Raw genomic sequence first — 7,703 nt, 5'->3', positions numbered from 1 at the left:
GAGGAGAACAAATCTGAGCACGAGAAAGACAAATTATGCTCTCAAACTGAAAATCTACGCTCTTGAATAAAGATAGGATAATTCTTCCATAGGAAGTGAGATATGGGACTCTAAAGCATAATTGAAGAGTGAGATTGGATTATACACTAGCCTTACCTATTGCAGTTTGGCTACCTCCAGGCCTCGAAGCTTCTATTACTCGACACACACTTCGAAGCCTTGACACAGAGTGACACATCACTAGTTTAAATCTTAGCTGTGGTCCCCTGTAGTGTTCTCATGTTGCTTCAGCTGCACCAGTGTCCACCGGAGATAAAAACACAAGCAACATAGACAACTTACACAATACATTTAACAACGCTTTGTGAATGTTAACCCAGTGTTTTCAATAACCGATCCAAGGAGTATCAGAATTATCCTTCATACCAGGTGTCAATATCTGGCCCTGAGCTCTTCTCCCCACAGGCCCGACACAGCTTAGAGAGGTCATCTGCAATAATAATAATGTAAATTAATGAAGTCTAATGCCAATAGAGGATTTAGTATACCCAGTATACCTGAATAATTTATGTGTGCAAAGGCCATTTCCAGCTGTAACTCAGCCACACCCTTGTGGTCCACAGGGTGTTGGACAGTTTCCTTTTGGAGGATTTGCTCTGCAAGCTAAAAATTCTCCAATAAGTATAATACAATGTTTTTTTCATGTCAAATGGCCACAGATGTAGTCTAATTGTTACCTTGCACACAAACACACCACAAGATGCTGTGTCCTGCTGCCTTGGATGCCAAATAGATAAACATGCCCATCTCCCGATGGCAGGCATCTTTTTTCGGGCCAGTGCTCGACACAAAAAGTTTAATTTAAGTTGTAAAACTAGAAAATCGGCCAAGCAACCACAGCCAGGTGGCGGCCAACAATCAGAACAGAGCAATCAACTGCACCTGCTCCTGTGACATTTGACGCCACTGAGAGAGAGGGAGAGAGAGAAAAAGCTGAAAGTTCCCCTCGAACAGAAAGCATTTTTGGCCAAACAGTAGTTCCTGTCATTGAACTAACTTCATTTTGAACATCCTGAGTTCTTCCTGAACGTCTACATATGTATTTTGTGAATAAATTGTTTGTTTTGAACGATCAGAAGAAACTGGTTCCTCTGCTTTCCTCCAGAAATTTTCCCGCCTTTTTAACATGGCGGTCTATGAAGCTGTGGGTGCGTGTTGGTGGCGCATCTGTGAGTGAATTTTCCTATGTTTCTATGTATACATTTCTGTAGAATGGCATCAAGTGCAGTTTTAAATTTATTTTTTGACAGATTTTTCTCTCCCTCTGCACTCTAGCGATGATGTCATTCACTCGAATTTCCGAAACCCTTAAAAAACTCATAGCGTGACAAGCCGGTCAATTTGATACCTTTTTAGTGTATGTGCGACCAAAACTCGGGGAGGAGTATTCGACCGGAAAAAAAACACGGAAGAATAATAGGAAGAAGCCCAGTGGATAGTATATAGTGTACAAGCACAATCAATTGGCCCAAGTAAGACCCTTTCCAGTTGAAATCACAAGAACAAGGTTATGTTGGTCTAGTCAAACAGTAGTTAAGGACATTCAACAAGGTTTTGGCTGGTTTCATGCACACATTAAACATATTTAATTCACCTTGTTACATCCTTGCAGCAAAGTATGTCATTGTCCATGGCACCAAATGGATTCAGGTACAATGACCTCATCTCGTTAAGATACATGATCTATGGTAATACAGAAAGATTAGCTGACCCCTCATACCTCAGATGCAGTCATGGTTGCTTCTAAATCTGTAAACATTTAAAAAATACAATTAGGGCAAAGTGTCCCTTGTCACATACTGCTCCTAGGGCAATATCGTGGTTGGACAGGTCCAACTGTAAAAATAAAGATTTTGATATTAACTTTTTGTAAACATGCACACTTCATTGATAATTAATAGGTCAAGTCACCCATCTCACACGATAGTTTTTTCCCTGCCTGACTGATGACATGGTGTAAGAATATATCACAAGACTTCCTGTTCTTCCCACCATCGTCAGGTAGCCATGTGTGATGAGTACAATAGTAACATGTTGTTCATTGTAAAAGAGAAATCAGTCCAATGTTTTTTTTTTTAACCCATTGACGCCTAAAACTGCCTGTAAAACCTCTGGGCGATTTTAAAATAAGCCCCTAAAACCTGAAGTTTTTCTGGAAATTCAACAGAAGTCTCAACTCTTCCTACTAAATAATAGATTTTTCAGCCTCTGTAGCAGATAAAAATGAAATTCAAAAAGTATTAAGAGCTTGTACAAATACTACAAACCGAAGTATCCGCTTTCCAGGCTTCAATGGGTTAATCTACCTCACTCTCCAACTGATTTCCTTGGGCCAAGCCACTCAGGTTTTCAGCATAAATTTTGTACGGCCCAAATCTACACCATAACGTTGACTGTCTCTTTCCTGCCCAAATGTCTCTGATTACTGCGAAAATTTATGAAATGCATAACTTGGAGTGTACCATGTGTGAGTATACTTACAATTTTCAGGGTTACTGGATGGCCTTTCACAGGGTGCTGATGTTGCTATGGGTGTGGGTGTGTGTTGTGTACCAGCCAGAGGAGAGGGATCAGACGCTTTAATGCTACCTATACATCAGAATACTTTGAAAAGATTTGGAAAAGACTCCCGGAAAACTATAGGTTCACACCTGCTTACATCTAATGACAAGTGTTTACAGTTTTTAGTCACAGCCTAATTTTTTTCCCATCATGCTCTTAGTACAAACTTCCAAAAAAAGAGAAGATGCCACAAAATGCCCCCTCAAAGCTGAAAAAGGGTTTCTGTTTTTCTGACATGAAAAGTTGACTATTTTACAGTAAAAAAATAGATATTAGGAAGAACTAGAAAATTTCTAAAGAAATTTTGATTGTGTGCTTGCCTCTGGCCCGTCATTCTCACCCATACATTATTGACACTGCCGAGTAGTTTACAGTATATTATCTCTACCATTGCTGAGGTATGTGACAGATCAAGCTTTCAACATGTGTGTCCATATGAGAGAACAAATAGGCTGTTAAAAATGTACCATTGACAGTTTGCCTAGAAATATAGTGAAAGGGTGTAAGAAATAAACTGCATTTCCTCCAGAAAGTGCGGTGTGGATGCCCTCTGTTGAAATGTCTGATGCAACTGTGGAAATTGGTTAAGAAAATTTAAAAGAAAAAGATACAATTATGCAATAAAGTGTGAAATGACCAGGAAACTTTAGAAGATTGTAACAAAGTGTTTAATCGTAGTTGTAATTGTATAGTTCTGTGATGATAGTTTGAACAATCTCCACTACAATTTCCAGCATGACCAAGCACTTGGCGACGGTGGCAAGGAAAAACTGCCCGTGGCAGAAACCTTGAGCAGAACCCGGATCATGGTGAATGGCCATCTGCCGCGACCAATTCTAAATAAAACAAATAATAACAATAGTAGTTAGTAATCTGTAGACTGTTGAGCGTAGATGTTTCCAGAGTTGAGTTATATATTTTACATATGTTTACAAAGTACTGAGAAAAATGTGATAGAAGGCAATGAAAGTACAATCTTTACTAGTGTTTAATTTTACCTCAAGCCTCGTGTTGGAATGCTGATTCTTCACAGGTTGAACGGCTGCCATCTTTGCTGTTGTCCTCACTGATGATCCTACTTTTGCCTTTGGGGTTGCTGCCATCCTTCTTTGCATGGTGTTCATCAGGTGTCAGATTCATGCACAATCACAAAACAACACAAAGAGAAGAGTGAACATCATTAAGAGAGAAAATCATTAATTAGATGATAAAACAATCATAGAGCAAACTAAACATCAAAAATGTAAGGTTTCGGTTTACAGATAAAAAATATTTGTAAGAAATCATGAAATATAAGAATGTCATGAGCAGTAAGAAAAGCACTTAGCTTAATGTTGTTGATTCCGTCTTGTAGTTACCCTTCAGGCCAGGAAAAAATAAAGAAACAATATTAACACATTGTTTTCTTAGTACAGATAAACAATATATCTTTAGTAAATTACAAAACTACTGGATACTAATTTTATTTCAAAGGAAAAGAGTACTTAAATTTATTTTGTTGTTTATGTTGTGTTTCTCCTTATGCTGTTGGTGTCTCTTTGATGTTCCCCTTCAGCACAAAATCATGATGTAACCTTCTTTGCATGGTGTTCATCAGGTGTCACATTTATGGCAAAATCACAAAACAAAAAAAACAAATAGGAAAAGAAAAAAGGAGAAAAAATCATTAATTAGATGAAGCGACAAGTGCATTCAACCTGATGGTACTAGACATAGAACACAGGAATCAAGTAAGTACATAACTTTAAGAGCTAACTGTCATCGCTACAGGAGTGCAATATGTTGAATGAAAAGAAGAAGAGAAAAGAGGGTTTTTTTTTTGTTTTTTTTGTTGTTTTTTTTGGAAAGGGAAAGGGAAAGGGAAAGAAAAACACAATAGCATTAATTCAGTGTTTTCTGAGTACAGATGAACAATATATCTTTAGTAAATTACAAAACTACTGGATACTAATTTTATTTCAAAGGAAAAGAGTACTTAAATTTATTTTGTTGTTTATGTTGTGTTTCTCCTTATGCTGTTGGTGTCTCTTTGATATTCCCCTTCAGCACAAAATCATGATGTAACCTTCTTTGCATGGTGTTCATCAGGTGTCACATTTATGGCAAAATCACAAAACAAAAAAAACAAATAGGAAAAGAAAAAAGGAGAAAAAATCATTAATTAGATGAAGCGACAAGTGCATTCAACCTGATGGTACTAGACATAGAACACAGGAATCAAGTAAGTACATAACTTTAAGAGCTAACTGTCATCGCTACAGGAGTGCAATATGTTGAATGAAAAGAAGAAGAGAAAAGAGGGGTTTTTTTTTGTTTTTTTTGTTGTTTTTTTTGGAAAGGGAAAGGGAAAGGGAAAGAAAAACACAATAGCATTAATTCAGTGTTTTCTGAGTACAGATGAACAATATATCTTTAGTAAATTACAAAACTACTGGATACTAATTTTATTTCAAAGGAAAAGAGTACTTAAATTTATTTTGTTGTTTATGTTGTGTTTCTCCTTATGCTGTTGGTGTCTCTTTGATGTTCCCCTTCAGCACAAAATCATGATGTAACCTTCTTTGCATGGTGTTCATCAGGTGTCACATTTGTGGCAAAATCACAAAACAAAAAAAACAAATAGGAAAAGAAAAAAGGAGAAAAAATCATTAATTAGATGAAGCGACAAGTGCATTCAACCTGATGGTACTAGACATAGAACACAGGAATCAAGTAAGTACATAACTTTAAGAGCTAACTGTCATCGCTACAGGAGTGCAATATGTTGAATGAAAAGAAGAAGAGAAAAGAGGGTTTTTTTTTTGTTTTTTTTGTTGTTTTTTTTGGAAAGGGAAAGGGAAAGGGAAAGAAAAACACAATAGCATTAATTCAGTGTTTTCTGAGTACAGATGAACAATATATCTTTAGTAAATTACAAAACTACTGGATACTAATTTTATTTCAAAGGAAAAGAGTACTTAAATTTATTTTGTTGTTTATGTTGTGTTTCTCCTTATGCTGTTGGTGTCTCTTTGATATTCCCCTTCAGCACAAAATCATGATGTAACCTTCTTTGCATGGTGTTCATCAGGTGTCACATTTATGGCAAAATCACAAAACAAAAAAAACAAATAGGAAAAGAAAAAAGGAGAAAAAATCATTAATTAGATGAAGCGACAAGTGCATTCAACCTGATGGTACTAGACATAGAACACAGGAATCAAGTAAGTACATAACTTTAAGAGCTAACTGTCATCGCTACAGGAGTGCAATATGTTGAATGAAAAGAAGAAGAGAAAAGAGGGTTTTTTTTTTGTTTTTTTTGTTGTTTTTTTTGGAAAGGGAAAGGGAAAGGGAAAGAAAAACACAATAGCATTAATTCAGTGTTTTCTGAGTACAGATGAACAATATATCTTTAGTAAATTACAAAACTACTGGAAACAAATCTTATTTCAAAGAAAAAGTGTACTTAAATTTGCTTTGTGATATGTTGTGTTTCTCCTTCTGCTGTTGGTGTCTCTTTGATGTTCCCCTACAGCATAAAATCACGATGTAACAGCAACATGAAGTCTATGGGGGGAAAAGGAATTATGACCAAAACAATATACAGTATGTGTACAGTTGATCAAATTAACAACAGCAATGATTTGTCGTGCGACTCTATACTTTTAACATATTATTTACCTCAATTTAGGAGCTGCTGTCCCTATCCTATCTGCATCACTGGAAATGTAGCCTACGTACCTTCATTGTAGTTGTTGTTGATGGGGATTGTTGATGGGTTGTGGAAATCCTTTTGATGGACAGAACAATACCACCTTAGGCCCCGTACATGCGGACTCTAAGAGATATTGAACTTCCTTGTTTGGCGAGTGTGGTTGAGAAGGGTCCAGTTTTCCTGTTTTCCATTTGTGATCCATTGATTTTGAACTTCCTTGTTTGGCGAGTGTGGTTGAGAAGAGTCCAGTTTTCCATTTGTGATCCATTGATATTGAACTTCCTTGTTTGGTGAGTGTGGTAGAGAAGAGTCCAGTTTTCCATTTGTGATCCATTGATATTGAACTTCCTTGTTTGGAGGGTGTGGTTGAGAAGAGTCCAGTTTTCCGGCTGTGATAGTTGTGGGAATCCTTTTGATGGACAGAACAATACCAACTTAGGCCCCGTACATGCAGACTCTAAGAGATATTGAACTTCCTTGTTTGGCGAGTGTGGTTGAGAAGGGTCCAGTTTTCCTGTTTTCCATTTGTGATCCATTGATTTTGAACTTCCTTGTTTGGCCAGTGTGGTTGAGAAGAGTCCAGTTTTCCATTTGTGATCCATTGATTTTGAACTTCCTTGTTTGGCGAGTGTGGTTGAGATGAGTCCAGTTTTCCATTTGTGATCCATTGATATTGAACTTCCTTGTTTGGAGGGTGTGGTTGAGAAGAGTCCAGTTTTCCTGTTTTCCATTTGTGATCCATTGATTTTTAACTTCCTTGTTTGGCCAGTGTGGTTGAGAAGAGTCCAGTTTTCCATTTGTGATCCATTGATTTTGAACTTCCTTGTTTGGCGAGTGTGGTTGAGATGAGTCCAGTTATCCATTTGTGATCCATTGATATTGAACTTCCTTGTTTGGTGAGTGTGGTTGAGAAGGGTCCAGTTTTCCTGTTGGAGGTTGGCGTCAGCAGACCGTAGAGAGCGGGATGGATTTTGCTGGTGGAGGAGCTGAGACAGGTAGCGGGGGACCTGGTTATGGAGGGCTTTGTGGTGATGGTGAGGACTTTGAAGTGGATTCGCTGGGGTGTGTCACCTTCGATTAAATCCTCTCCTTCAACTAGCACATCAAAAACGGCACTAAAACAGCCTTCTTTCACCTCAGGAACATTGCCTGCCTCCGTCCATCGCTAACCTTTCCAGCTGCTGAGACCCTCACCCACGCATTCTTCAAATCCAGACTCAACTACTGCAATAGCCTGATCTATGGTTCAGCATCCAAAACACTCAAGAGACTACAGTATATCCAAAACTCTGCTGCTCGTCTCCTCACCCACTCTCGTACACATCACTCCTGTCCTTTATAACCTCCACTGGCTCCCAATCCCCCAGGGAATCCACTTCAAAGT

The 7,703-nt window shown here is 37.9% G+C and overlaps 1 long non-coding RNA gene across 1 annotated transcript; it reads right to left on the bottom strand.

The window, feature by feature from the left end:
• Window positions 1-3,267: 3,267 nt before the first annotated feature.
• LOC131984175 (uncharacterized) lies at window positions 3,268-6,603 on the bottom strand. Its single transcript, XR_009395529.1, has 2 exons — window positions 3,621-6,603; window positions 3,268-3,458 (listed from the first exon to the last, which is right to left on the bottom strand). It is a non-coding gene; the product is annotated as an uncharacterized LOC131984175 (long non-coding RNA).
• Between the last annotated feature and the right edge of the window lie 1,100 nt (window positions 6,604-7,703).

Source organism: Centropristis striata, chromosome 13, assembly GCF_030273125.1.
Source record: "Centropristis striata isolate RG_2023a ecotype Rhode Island chromosome 13, C.striata_1.0, whole genome shotgun sequence".
NCBI classification, from domain to species: Eukaryota; Metazoa; Chordata; class Actinopteri; order Perciformes; family Serranidae; genus Centropristis; species Centropristis striata.
This window is presented reverse-complemented; position numbering and strand designations above follow the sequence as displayed.